Genomic DNA, 13,045 nt, shown 5'->3' on the forward strand with positions numbered 1-13,045 from the left:
TGCCCCTTTCCCATTAGAACTCAACTGTTCCCTTTTAAGTATGAATGCAGATTTTAAAATGTATCCCTGTGTAGGAATTTTTTGGATTTGTATAGGAGAAGAATATAAATATGGAATAGGCTGGTTAAAGAATAGCTCATTTGACTAGAAGGCAAGTTACTAAGGGTAAGAGGAAATTGATAAACTGGGAGAATAAATACTAAAATTGAGAGAACTGATAAAGCAAAGTGCAGGTGGTAGAGATATTGGGAAGATTGGAAGGACTGAAGCTTGTAATGAGATGGTCAAATATTGAAATTTTATTTTCCAGATATCAAGTAGTTTTACATAGAAATCTTTGCTATCTGCTTTTGCTTTATGTTGTGTTTTGGAGGGGAAGTAGAACAGAATCACACACAATTTACGTAACCGCTAGAATTGTGAGAAATATTAATACACATGTTATTCAAGTCAAATACTCAAGTGAAAACTGTGCTTACTGCTATGTTATAGGAGTGTACTAATGGCTTCACTATAATGTAATGAAGTTCAACTGGAAAATATTTGTAATGTGAGGATATCAGAAAATAAAGGCATAATGGAGCTTATTCACCAGCACTCACAATTCAATATGGGAGGCAGAGATGTAAAGAAACGATTAAAAATATCCAGGGCTTGTGAAAATAGAATAATGTGCAAATACAGAGCTAGGACAAAGACAATACAGAAGACTGCTTATAGGTGAACTTATGGGAGATTGCATCTGACCTGGGCTTTCAATGATAAATAAGAATTTGCTAATAAGACAAGGACGATGAGAAGATATTTGGGCCTGAAAAAATACTACATGCAAGAGTGTAGGGTGATCAAACGGTTTGGAATCTAAAGCCATATCTTCCAAAACACTAATACAGGCTAGAAATATTTTATAATTTAAAGAATCATGAGTGTATTACAAGGAAAGGTCACAATGTGTACAACTGAAAATACATTTGGCATTTCAGAAACAGGTTTTCAAAAAACAGGTTACATTGAAATGTAAATTAAAATTGAATAATCTCCAAAAAACAAACAAAATACAAATAGTAACTAAAGTTCGTACTACAGTTCACCGGTTTCTTTTTGACCAATAACATAGGCTTACGGTAGGTGAAATAAATAGAGCTAAACATAGAACACTCTACTAGCTATCAGTGTTTGGTTTTGGAGGCTGTCAAGGTAAGGACAGGACACTGTAATAGAGAAGAGGATTAAAGAGGGTGGAAGTTTACCTTCCTCCCATGTAATAGACTGAAATGGAGTTCTAATTGCCAGGGGGCTGTTCTCTACACAGTAACTCAAGGACAAAGTCTTTTTTGTCTTATTGCTTTGCAGTCCCCTAGGAAACTGTCATTATATGGTCAAATTTGAGTTGCTCTGGTTTCTGGTTGACTGTAAGGGGAAAGACAGGTCAGAAAAGTCCTGCCCATCTTTAGCCTGCGCTTGCAAGGTGCACGTGTACTTCTCGTCGTGTGCCACTATAAAGACCTCAGACACATGCTACAGTGAACTATAAAAGAAAAATAATAAAGAAATGTAGTTCGGTCACATGTACAAGAAAAGGAGAAAACAGGTTTTATGGACAGCAAGCAGTATCCACTGCAGAGAAGCAGCAGTCCTCTCTGGGGAATTCCCACTTTATGAATCTTAGTTCGGAGGAAACCTGAGCTCTTGGTACTTAATTCCAGCCTCTCTAGGACAAAGGTATGTAATCCCAACTTTGCTAATCAGACACACCGGTGCCAGACTTAACTCATTGGGTATTTGACACAAGATAGATGGAGTAAGGAGCAAGCACCATGCTGGCGGCAGTAATAATAGTGATAGTTGCACAAAGGGGCTCTGGGCACATGAGCTGAGCTGCAGCATCAGGGACTTGGATAGCAGATGCAGTGAGGCACACTCATAAAAACACGTGCATATGTGCACACCACATACAAACAAACACATACGTGTGTGTGCCAGAGGTGCACACACCTCTAAGGATGTGCTAAGGTTTAGAGTTCAGTGGTGAGAACAAAAGTTTTCATGTTCTCATCAAACTAGGTCCTTGGAGTGGTTTGTCCCTTGTTTTCGAAAGCTCCCGTCTTAGCCTTTCCAGGCTGACTTAACAAGATACCATAAACTGAGCAGCTATTGAACAACAGAAAATTTTTCTCACAGTTCTGGAGGCTAGAAACTCCAAGATCAAGGCACCTGCAGATTCAGATGAAAATAATAATAACAAAAGACTTCCTGCCATGCTCTAATAACTCTGAGGTAAAGAGAAATATCTAAAAAGTTCTGGGAAAATAATCCAGCAATAAAAGTACTAAAAATCTCTTTCATCCTCTTTTTCTTTGCTTTTGTTGTTTTTATGCTTCTATGTTCTAGATTATTCAAATTGACTGTGTTTCCGGCAATTCACAGGTAGAACAGATAGTCAGGAAAAACACCTTTATGGAAGGGATCTCCAAAAACTCACAAGAAAAGGAAATTAAAAAAAATTTTCATTGAAACTCAGTGTGCACAAAATAGACAATTTTGATACGAGGACACTGACAATAAAGTTATTTAATTCAGTGCACATTTATCAAGTGCCTACTTAATATATAACAGTTAATTTTCTTATCCTGCCCTAACAGTTGTTAGTGGAAGAGGATCTGGGTTGATGGGGACTCCATTGCTTGGTTAACAGTGTAAAAGACGAAGCACAAGAACTAGTTCAATTAAAAACGAAAGACAGAAGAACTATACTTACCATACCCTATTTTGTGGAATCTTTCATCATAGTTACAGAAAAAGTAAAATGATTCTTCCTCTGTAGAAAGATGAGAATATGGCACATATGGAACTCAAACAATGTACAGTAGGGGATCACAGAGCCCAGCGTTGGAGAAAATCTTACCTCTTGGCATGAAAGGGCATCCCTCTGGGTTTATCTCTGTTTTCTTAAAGCATTGGATTTTCCAGGTTCTATTTTATAGTTTATACTGGTACAAAGTTTGAAAGCTAGTTTATACTAGCTTTCAAAATAGGTTTCTCAAAGTTTTTATTTCCCTTAAATATTTTGAAGTGTACAACACAAGTACTTTTAAATAATCAAGTCTTGAGAACCATTTTAATTTTTCCCCTTTCTGAAAAAATTCTGTATAGAGTTATTATGTTGGCCAAATATATCTTAACAATTTTAGCAAGGGTACACCATAATAACGAAGACAAATGTCTTATAAATATCAATATTTAACCTCCAAAATTAATTACTAGTATTTTATGAGACACTTGAAGAAGGGAAATAAAGTAAATATTATCTTAACAATATATTTCTATATCATGAAACGTACATCTTTTCCTCTGTAAACCTCAAGAAAACGGTGATGGACTTTTGCCAAACATGATTATTTCTATGAATGTCTATAATTTAAGCAATCTATTTTGCATGTGTAAGCAGTAGACTATTAAGCAGAATACTACTGTTTCTAGCTAGAGATATTCAATACTTCTTTTTTCATATAAAAACTGTATATTATAAAATTTGATTAAAATTTTTTGTTTTTTGCCAGTTTTTTTTTTTTTTTTTTTTTTTCTTTATTTGCCAGTTTTTAATCATGTTTACAATTTAATATCTAGGGAAACCATATTTCAATGTAAATGTATATCTTGGCAAATTCTACCTATTTATGGCTAACACACATTTTATCAGACAATACATAGAGTGATGTGCTTATAACTTTGGATTTTAATGTTGAAATGTAAACTTATTTATTTAATTTACAAGTAATATTTGCGGTATAGTTTTCAAGAGTTTGCTAAAACCACTTTACTATATAATTCATTAAAAAACTGAGAATAAGGAAATAACTATTATCAGCAGGTGATATTTATATTGAACTGTAGAATTTACCTGTTTTATGATTAGCCACCAGAAAACACAATTTAGTTTTGTTTTAAGGAAAGCTTAATTTAGTAGCAATCACACTCACCTTTCTCCGAGAAGCGTGGTTGATACAATCCTACATCATGCTGTTCAACAAATGAAAGCGTCTTTTTTATACGATTACAGGGAATGAGGCTCGCCTTGTTCAACCAAGAGTCCAGGAATACTTAAGTACTTTCCTGAACAGGCTTGGCAAGCACGAATATCTGGGGAAAGCTAAAAAGAAACATTCAGGTATAAGAAGATGTAAAACCAACCTTTCCTAATGATTCAGAAACCTTTGTACCAGTTGAGAGTTTGGAGTGAGAAATACTTATTCTTTGGAATTCATGAGGGCTGGCCTAAACCAGAGCTATATGGCAATAATGAAGTCATATGTCACCCAACACATATACAAGCATGGTTTAAGGCTACAATCTGGGAGAGAGTTATCAGACATAAGTTAAAGGTTTTATATTTTTTTAAAAGATGTATATTTCAAAGCTTTTATGGCCTACTTATAAGCATCATGTACTGCCATCCAGTTGTAGTGAAGAAGAATTTCTTTTAAGCAATGTTTTACTCTTTCAAAACATTGCAAGCATAAAACCCAAATAGCTTTACCAAAGGCTGGGATATTTCTCTTCATTCTTTGTTGAAAAAAGAAATAAAGCTACAGGCAGCAAAGATGATCAACAAGGAATCATCAGTGAATTTAAATTTACCATGCCACTTAAATCTCCGAGCCTTTGTTTAGCAATACATAAAAAAAAATTTTAAATGGTTACTGAAATTTGCATTTTTACATTCTTTCATCAAAATTGAGTCTAAATTTTAATTAAAGTTTCAAAATCCTTCATCTTGTAAATAAGAGTCCATGACTCTTGGAATTTTAATATTCTCTTAGGACCCATTTCGATAACGTCCAGAAGGGCTGTTGCCAGTAGATGCTCCCAGTAGGGTTGTGATTATCCCTCAATCGTTGTCTTGCTGATTTCCTCTGGTGAACTTTATAACTATTTAAAAGTATCACAGACTGAGGTAATTTTAAGCTATTATATCTTTCCTCCAAAAGGTTTTTTTTTGTTGTTGTTGTTGCTGAAAATAAAGAATTAAGAGTGCTCTACTCTGTGAGAGACTTTGTAAAGACTCAAATGTAAGGTACTCATTTTGTGAGGGACAATTCTGCTAATAGGGAGGGAATGCCCTAAAATAAGGTGCACAATTTTGTCCCCCAGTTCTTGTTTTGTGCTACCTCTATTTCCTGAACTTGCCTGGTTCTTCTGATTAAAATGCATTACCCCTTTCATCTTACTCCCACACCAACAAGAATGCTAAGATAACTACTCTCTTTTTCTTTTTTTGAAACTTTTTTTGGTATTTGACATTTCAAACATGAAAAATAATGTAATGTATACTTAAAGTATAAAGAATAATAAAGTAAAAACCTATGGAACTACTTCCCAGATTAAGCAACTGAGTACTTAAAAAGACCTGGAAGCCTCTTTCTGCCCCTCCTTCAAAAACTTTTTCTCTCATAGAAGTGTTAATATCATTAAAATTTAGTGTTACTCATTCTCATGTTTTTCACTATAGTTTGACTACACATATATGTCCGTTGAAGATATAGAGTTAGGTTTTGTAAGTTTATAGAGTTTATATAAATGATACCATACTCTATGTATTCTATCATGTTGTGTTTTTGTGATTTAGCCATGCTGACTAGTGAAGGGCTGATACCTTAATTTTCATCGTTGTATGTTATTATTTTAGATGATTATAAGACAGGGTATTTACTTATTTTTCTGGTGATAGTCATTAGGATTATTTCTAAGGTTTTTTTTTTTTTTTGCTATTAAATACAAAGTTGCAAGGAACACTCTTGATGATGGTCACTTGGTATACATGGCAACAGTTTCTCTAGGATTTTGTAGATGCAAAGTATACATGTATTTTAACTCCACCAAAGAATGCCACACTAAATTTTTAAAGTACATGCACAAAGTCCATAGCCACTTGCAGTATATAAGCATTCTCTTAGTCTACACATTCACCCATGATTAACTTGGCAAGCTCCACAAAGATCCCTGTTGGAATTTTAAGTAAAGATCATCAAATATCTGAATCAATTTCAGAAGAGATAAATTTATGACAGAGGCTCTTTCTGCCTAGATAATATGATTTGTCTCTATTTTGGTCAAATTTCTATAAGCATAGTTTGGTGGTAAACATTTTATCACGATTTTTAGGGAGGAGGAGCTTCAAGATGGCCGAAGAGTCAGATGCGGAGATCACCTTCCTCCCTACAGATACACCAGAAATACATCTACACGTGGAACAATGCCTACAGAACACCTACTGAATGCTGGCAGAAGACCTCAGACCTCCCAAAAGGCAAGAAACTCCCCACGTACCTGGGTAGGGCAAAAGAAAAAAGAAAAAACAGAGACAAAAGGATAGGGACAGGACCTGCACCAGCGGGAGGCAGCTGTGAAGGAGGAAAGGTTTCCACACACTAGAAGCCCCTTCGCGGGCGGAGACTGTGGGTGGTGGAGTGGGGAAGCTACAGAGCCGCGGAGGAGAACGCAGCCACAGGGGTGTGGTGGGCAAAGTGGAGACATTCCCGCAAAGAGGACCGGTGCCGACTAGCACTCACCAGCCCGAGAGGCTTCTCTGCTCACCCGCCAGGGCGGGCGGGGCTGGGAGCTGAGGCTCCGGCTTCCGTGAGACCGCAAGGAGAGGACTGGGGCTGGCGGCGTGAACACAACCTAAAGGGGCTAGTGCGCCACAGCTAGCCAGGAGGGAGTCCAGGAAAAGCTCTGGAGCTGCCGAAGAGATAAGAGACTCTTTTTGCCTCTTTGTTTCCTGGTGCATGAGGAGAGGGGATTCAGAGCACCGCTTAAAGGAGCTCCAGGGGTTTCCCTGGTGGCGCAGTAGTTGAGAGTCCGCCTGCCGATGCAGGGGACACGGGTTTGTGCCCCGGTCTGGGAAGATCCCACATGCCGCGGAGGGTCTGGGCCCGTGAGCCATGGCCGCTGAGCCTGCGCGTCCGGAGCCTGTGCTCCGCAAAGGGAGAGGCCACAATGGTGAGGGGCCTGCGTACCGCAAAAAAAAAAAAAAAAAAAAAAAAAAAAAAAATATTTCAATGTAAATGTATATCTTGGCAAATTCTACCTATTTATGGCTAACACACATTTTATCAGACAATACATAGAGTGATGTGCTTATAACTTTGGATTTTAATGTTGAAATGTAAACTTATTTATTTAATTTACAAGTAATATTTGCGGTATAGTTTTCAAGAGTTTGCTAAAACCACTTTACTATATAATTCATTAAAAAACTGAGAATAAGGAAATAACTATTATCAGCAGGTGATATTTATATTGAACTGTAGAATTTACCTGTTTTATGATTAGCCACCAGAAAACACAATTTAGTTTTGTTTTAAGGAAAGCTTAATTTAGTAGCAATCACACTCACCTTTCTCCGAGAAGCGTGGTTGATACAATCCTACATCATGCTGTTCAACAAATGAAAGCGTCTTTTTTATACGATTACAGGGAATGAGGCTCGCCTTGTTCAACCAAGAGTCCAGGAATACTTAAGTACTTTCCTGAACAGGCTTGGCAAGCACGAATATCTGGGGAAAGCTAAAAAGAAACATTCAGGTATAAGAAGATGTAAAACCAACCTTTCCTAATGATTCAGAAACCTTTGTACCAGTTGAGAGTTTGGAGTGAGAAATACTTATTCTTTGGAATTCATGAGGGCTGGCCTAAACCAGAGCTATATGGCAATAATGAAGTCATATGTCACCCAACACATATACAAGCATGGTTTAAGGCTACAATCTGGGAGAGAGTTATCAGACATAAGTTAAAGGTTTTATATTTTTTTAAAAGATGTATATTTCAAAGCTTTTATGGCCTACTTATAAGCATCATGTACTGCCATCCAGTTGTAGTGAAGAAGAATTTCTTTTAAGCAATGTTTTACTCTTTCAAAACATTGCAAGCATAAAACCCAAATAGCTTTACCAAAGGCTGGGATATTTCTCTTCATTCTTTGTTGAAAAAAGAAATAAAGCTACAGGCAGCAAAGATGATCAACAAGGAATCATCAGTGAATTTAAATTTACCATGCCACTTAAATCTCCGAGCCTTTGTTTAGCAATACATAAAAAAAAATTTTAAATGGTTACTGAAATTTGCATTTTTACATTCTTTCATCAAAATTGAGTCTAAATTTTAATTAAAGTTTCAAAATCCTTCATCTTGTAAATAAGAGTCCATGACTCTTGGAATTTTAATATTCTCTTAGGACCCATTTCGATAACGTCCAGAAGGGCTGTTGCCAGTAGATGCTCCCAGTAGGGTTGTGATTATCCCTCAATCGTTGTCTTGCTGATTTCCTCTGGTGAACTTTATAACTATTTAAAAGTATCACAGACTGAGGTAATTTTAAGCTATTATATCTTTCCTCCAAAAGGTTTTTTTTTGTTGTTGTTGTTGCTGAAAATAAAGAATTAAGAGTGCTCTACTCTGTGAGAGACTTTGTAAAGACTCAAATGTAAGGTACTCATTTTGTGAGGGACAATTCTGCTAATAGGGAGGGAATGCCCTAAAATAAGGTGCACAATTTTGTCCCCCAGTTCTTGTTTTGTGCTACCTCTATTTCCTGAACTTGCCTGGTTCTTCTGATTAAAATGCATTACCCCTTTCATCTTACTCCCACACCAACAAGAATGCTAAGATAACTACTCTCTTTTTCTTTTTTTGAAACTTTTTTTGGTATTTGACATTTCAAACATGAAAAATAATGTAATGTATACTTAAAGTATAAAGAATAATAAAGTAAAAACCTATGGAACTACTTCCCAGATTAAGCAACTGAGTACTTAAAAAGACCTGGAAGCCTCTTTCTGCCCCTCCTTCAAAAACTTTTTCTCTCATAGAAGTGTTAATATCATTAAAATTTAGTGTTACTCATTCTCATGTTTTTCACTATAGTTTGACTACACATATATGTCCGTTGAAGATATAGAGTTAGGTTTTGTAAGTTTATAGAGTTTATATAAATGATACCATACTCTATGTATTCTATCATGTTGTGTTTTTGTGATTTAGCCATGCTGACTAGTGAAGGGCTGATACCTTAATTTTCATCGTTGTATGTTATTATTTTAGATGATTATAAGACAGGGTATTTACTTATTTTTCTGGTGATAGTCATTAGGATTATTTCTAAGGTTTTTTTTTTTTTTTGCTATTAAATACAAAGTTGCAAGGAACACTCTTGATGATGGTCACTTGGTATACATGGCAACAGTTTCTCTAGGATTTTGTAGATGCAAAGTATACATGTATTTTAACTCCACCAAAGAATGCCACACTAAATTTTTAAAGTACATGCACAAAGTCCATAGCCACTTGCAGTATATAAGCATTCTCTTAGTCTACACATTCACCCATGATTAACTTGGCAAGCTCCACAAAGATCCCTGTTGGAATTTTAAGTAAAGATCATCAAATATCTGAATCAATTTCAGAAGAGATAAATTTATGACAGAGGCTCTTTCTGCCTAGATAATATGATTTGTCTCTATTTTGGTCAAATTTCTATAAGCATAGTTTGGTGGTAAACATTTTATCACGATTTTTAGGGAGGAGGAGCTTCAAGATGGCCGAAGAGTCAGATGCGGAGATCACCTTCCTCCCTACAGATACACCAGAAATACATCTACACGTGGAACAATGCCTACAGAACACCTACTGAATGCTGGCAGAAGACCTCAGACCTCCCAAAAGGCAAGAAACTCCCCACGTACCTGGGTAGGGCAAAAGAAAAAAGAAAAAACAGAGACAAAAGGATAGGGACAGGACCTGCACCAGCGGGAGGCAGCTGTGAAGGAGGAAAGGTTTCCACACACTAGAAGCCCCTTCGCGGGCGGAGACTGTGGGTGGTGGAGTGGGGAAGCTACAGAGCCGCGGAGGAGAACGCAGCCACAGGGGTGTGGTGGGCAAAGTGGAGACATTCCCGCAAAGAGGACCGGTGCCGACTAGCACTCACCAGCCCGAGAGGCTTCTCTGCTCACCCGCCAGGGCGGGCGGGGCTGGGAGCTGAGGCTCCGGCTTCCGTGAGACCGCAAGGAGAGGACTGGGGCTGGCGGCGTGAACACAACCTAAAGGGGCTAGTGCGCCACAGCTAGCCAGGAGGGAGTCCAGGAAAAGCTCTGGAGCTGCCGAAGAGATAAGAGACTCTTTTTGCCTCTTTGTTTCCTGGTGCATGAGGAGAGGGGATTCAGAGCACCGCTTAAAGGAGCTCCAGGGGTTTCCCTGGTGGCGCAGTAGTTGAGAGTCCGCCTGCCGATGCAGGGGACACGGGTTTGTGCCCCGGTCTGGGAAGATCCCACATGCCGCGGAGGGTCTGGGCCCGTGAGCCATGGCCGCTGAGCCTGCGCGTCCGGAGCCTGTGCTCCGCAAAGGGAGAGGCCACAATGGTGAGGGGGCGCGGCCAAAAAAAAAAAAAAAAAAAAAAAAAAAAAAAAAAAAAAGGAGCTCCAGAGAACGGCGTGAGCCGCGGCGATCAGCGCGGACCCCAGAGACCGGCATGAGACGCTAAGGCTGTTGCTGCCGCCACAAAGAAGCCTGTGTGCAAGCACAGGTCACTATCCACACCGCCCCTCCCGGGAGCCTGTGCAGCCCGCCACTGCCAGGGTCCAGTGATCCAGGGACAACTTCCCTGGGAGAACAAACGGCGCGCCTCAGGTTGGTGCAACGTCACGCCGGCCTCTGCCGCTGCAGGTTCGCCCCGCACTCCGTGCCCCTCCCTCCCCCCGGCCTGAGTGAGCCGGAGTCCTCAAATCAGCTGCTCCTTTAACCCCGTCCTGTCTGAGTGAAGAACAGACGCCCTCAGGTGACCTACACGCAGAGATGGGGCCAAATGTAAAGATGAACCCCTGGGAGCTGTGTGAACAAAGAAGAGTAAGGGGAATTTCCCTCAGCAGCGTCAGGAGCAGCGGTTTCAATGTCCACCGTCAACTTGATGAACCTGCATCTGTGGAATACCTGAATAGATGAAGAATCATCCCAAATTGAGGAGGTGGACTTTGGGAGCAACGATATATGTATAGAGTAACGATATATGTATAGAGTAATGATATATGTATAGAGCAACGATATATGTATAGAGCAACGATATATGTATATTTCCCCTTTTTTTCTTTTTGTGACTATGCATGTGTATGCTTCGGTGTGTGAGTTGTCTGTATAGATTTGCTTTTACCATTTGTCTTTGTGTACTCTCTGTCCTTTTTTTTCTTTTTTTTACTTAAAAATTACTTTTCTTAATAATTTTTTTAACTTTAATAACTTTATTTTATTTTAGTTTAGTTTATCTTCTTCTTTCTTTTTTTCCTCCCTTTTATTCTGAGCCATGTGAAGGACATGGCTGGTGCTCCAGCCAGGCTTCAGGGCTGTGCCACTGAGGTGGGAGAGCCAAGTTCAGGACACTGGTCCACAAGAGACCTCCCAGCTCAACGTAATATCAAACGACAAAAATCTCCCAGAGATCTCTATCTGAACGCCAAAACACAGTTCCACTCAAAGACCAGCAAGCTACAGTGCTAGACACCCTACGCCAAACAACTAACAACACAGGAACACAACCTCATCCATTAGCACAGAGGCTGCCTAAAATCATAATAAGGCCAAAGACACCCCAAAACACACCACCAGACGTGGACCTGCCCACCAGAAACACAAGATCCAGACTCATCCACCAGAAACAGGCACTAGTCCCCTCCACCAGGAAATCTACACAGCGCACTGAACCAACCTTAGCCACTGGGGAGAGACACCAAAAACAACGGAAAATACAAACTTACAGCCTGTGAAAAGGAGACCCAAACAGAGTAAGATAAGCAAAATGAGAAGACAGAAAAACACACAGCAGTTGAAGGAGCAAGATAAACCCCACCAGACCTAACAAATAAAGAGGAAATAGGTAGTCTACCTAAAAAAAATTCAGAATAATGAGAGTAAAGATGATCCAAAATCGTGGAAATAGAATAAAGAAAATAAAAGAAATGTTTAACAAGGACCTAGAAGAACTAAAGAGCAAACAAACAGTGATGAACAACACAATAAATGAAATTAAAGATTCTCTAGAAGGGATCCATAGCAGAATAACTGAGGCAGAAGAACAGATAACTGACCTGGAAGATAAAATAGTGGAAATAACTTACTGCAGAGCAGAATAAAGAAAAAAGAATGAACAGAATTGAGGACAGTCTCAGAGACGGCTGGGACAACACTAAACACACCAACATTTGAATTATAGGGGTCACAGAAGAAGAAGAGAAAAAAAAAGGCCCTGAGAAAATATTTGAAGAGATTATAGTTGAAAACTCCCTAAAACAGGAAAGGAAATAGTTAATCAAGTCCAGAAAGCACAGAGAGTCCCAAAAAGGACAAATCCAAGGTGAAACACTCCAAGACACATATTAATCTAGCTATCAAAAATTAAATACAAAGAAAAAATATTAAAAGCAGCAAGGGAAAAACAACAAATAACACATAAGGGAATCCCCATAAGGTTAACAGCTGATCTTTCAGCAGAAACTCTGCAGCCGGAAGGGAGTGGCAGCACATATTTAAAGTGATGATGGAGAAAAACCTACAACCAAGATAACTTTATAGCAGTACAATCCTACCTTAAGAAATAAGAAACATCGCAAATAAAACACCTAACCTTACACCTAAAGAAATTAGAGAAAGAAGAACAAAAAAACCACACAGTAAGCAGAAGGAAAGAAATTATAAAGATCAGATCAGAAATAAATGAAAGAGAAATGAAGGAAACAGATTTGATGGAGAAATTAAAACCTTTACAGACAAGCAAAAGCTAACAGAATTCAGCACAACCAATCCAGCTTTACAAGAAATGCTAAAGGAACTTCTCTAGGCAGGAAACACAAGAGAAGGAAAAGACCTACACAAAACAAGAAAATAGGAACACACATATCGACAATTACCTTAAGTGTAAATGGATCAAATGCTCCAACCAAAATACATAGACTGGCTGAATGAATACAAAAACAAGACCTGTATATATGCTGTCTACAAGAGA

General features: G+C 38.6%; 1 protein-coding gene across 1 annotated transcript in view; it reads right to left on the reverse strand.

Annotated features, from left to right (window-relative positions):
- Nucleotides 1-4,033, reverse strand: part of MSR1 (macrophage scavenger receptor 1) — a 155,299-nt gene extending 151,266 nt beyond the window's left edge. The window contains exon 1 of the mRNA XM_024747789.1: nt 3,981-4,033. The gene's annotated coding sequence lies outside the window, so the exon portion shown is untranslated. The remainder of the gene's footprint in view (nt 1-3,980) is intronic.
- Between the last annotated feature and the right edge of the window lie 9,012 nt (nt 4,034-13,045).

This window comes from Neophocaena asiaeorientalis, unplaced genomic scaffold, assembly GCF_003031525.2.
Source record: "Neophocaena asiaeorientalis asiaeorientalis breed wild unplaced genomic scaffold, Neophocaena_asiaeorientalis_V1.1 scaffold326, whole genome shotgun sequence".
NCBI lineage: Eukaryota > Metazoa > Chordata > Mammalia > Artiodactyla > Phocoenidae > Neophocaena > Neophocaena asiaeorientalis.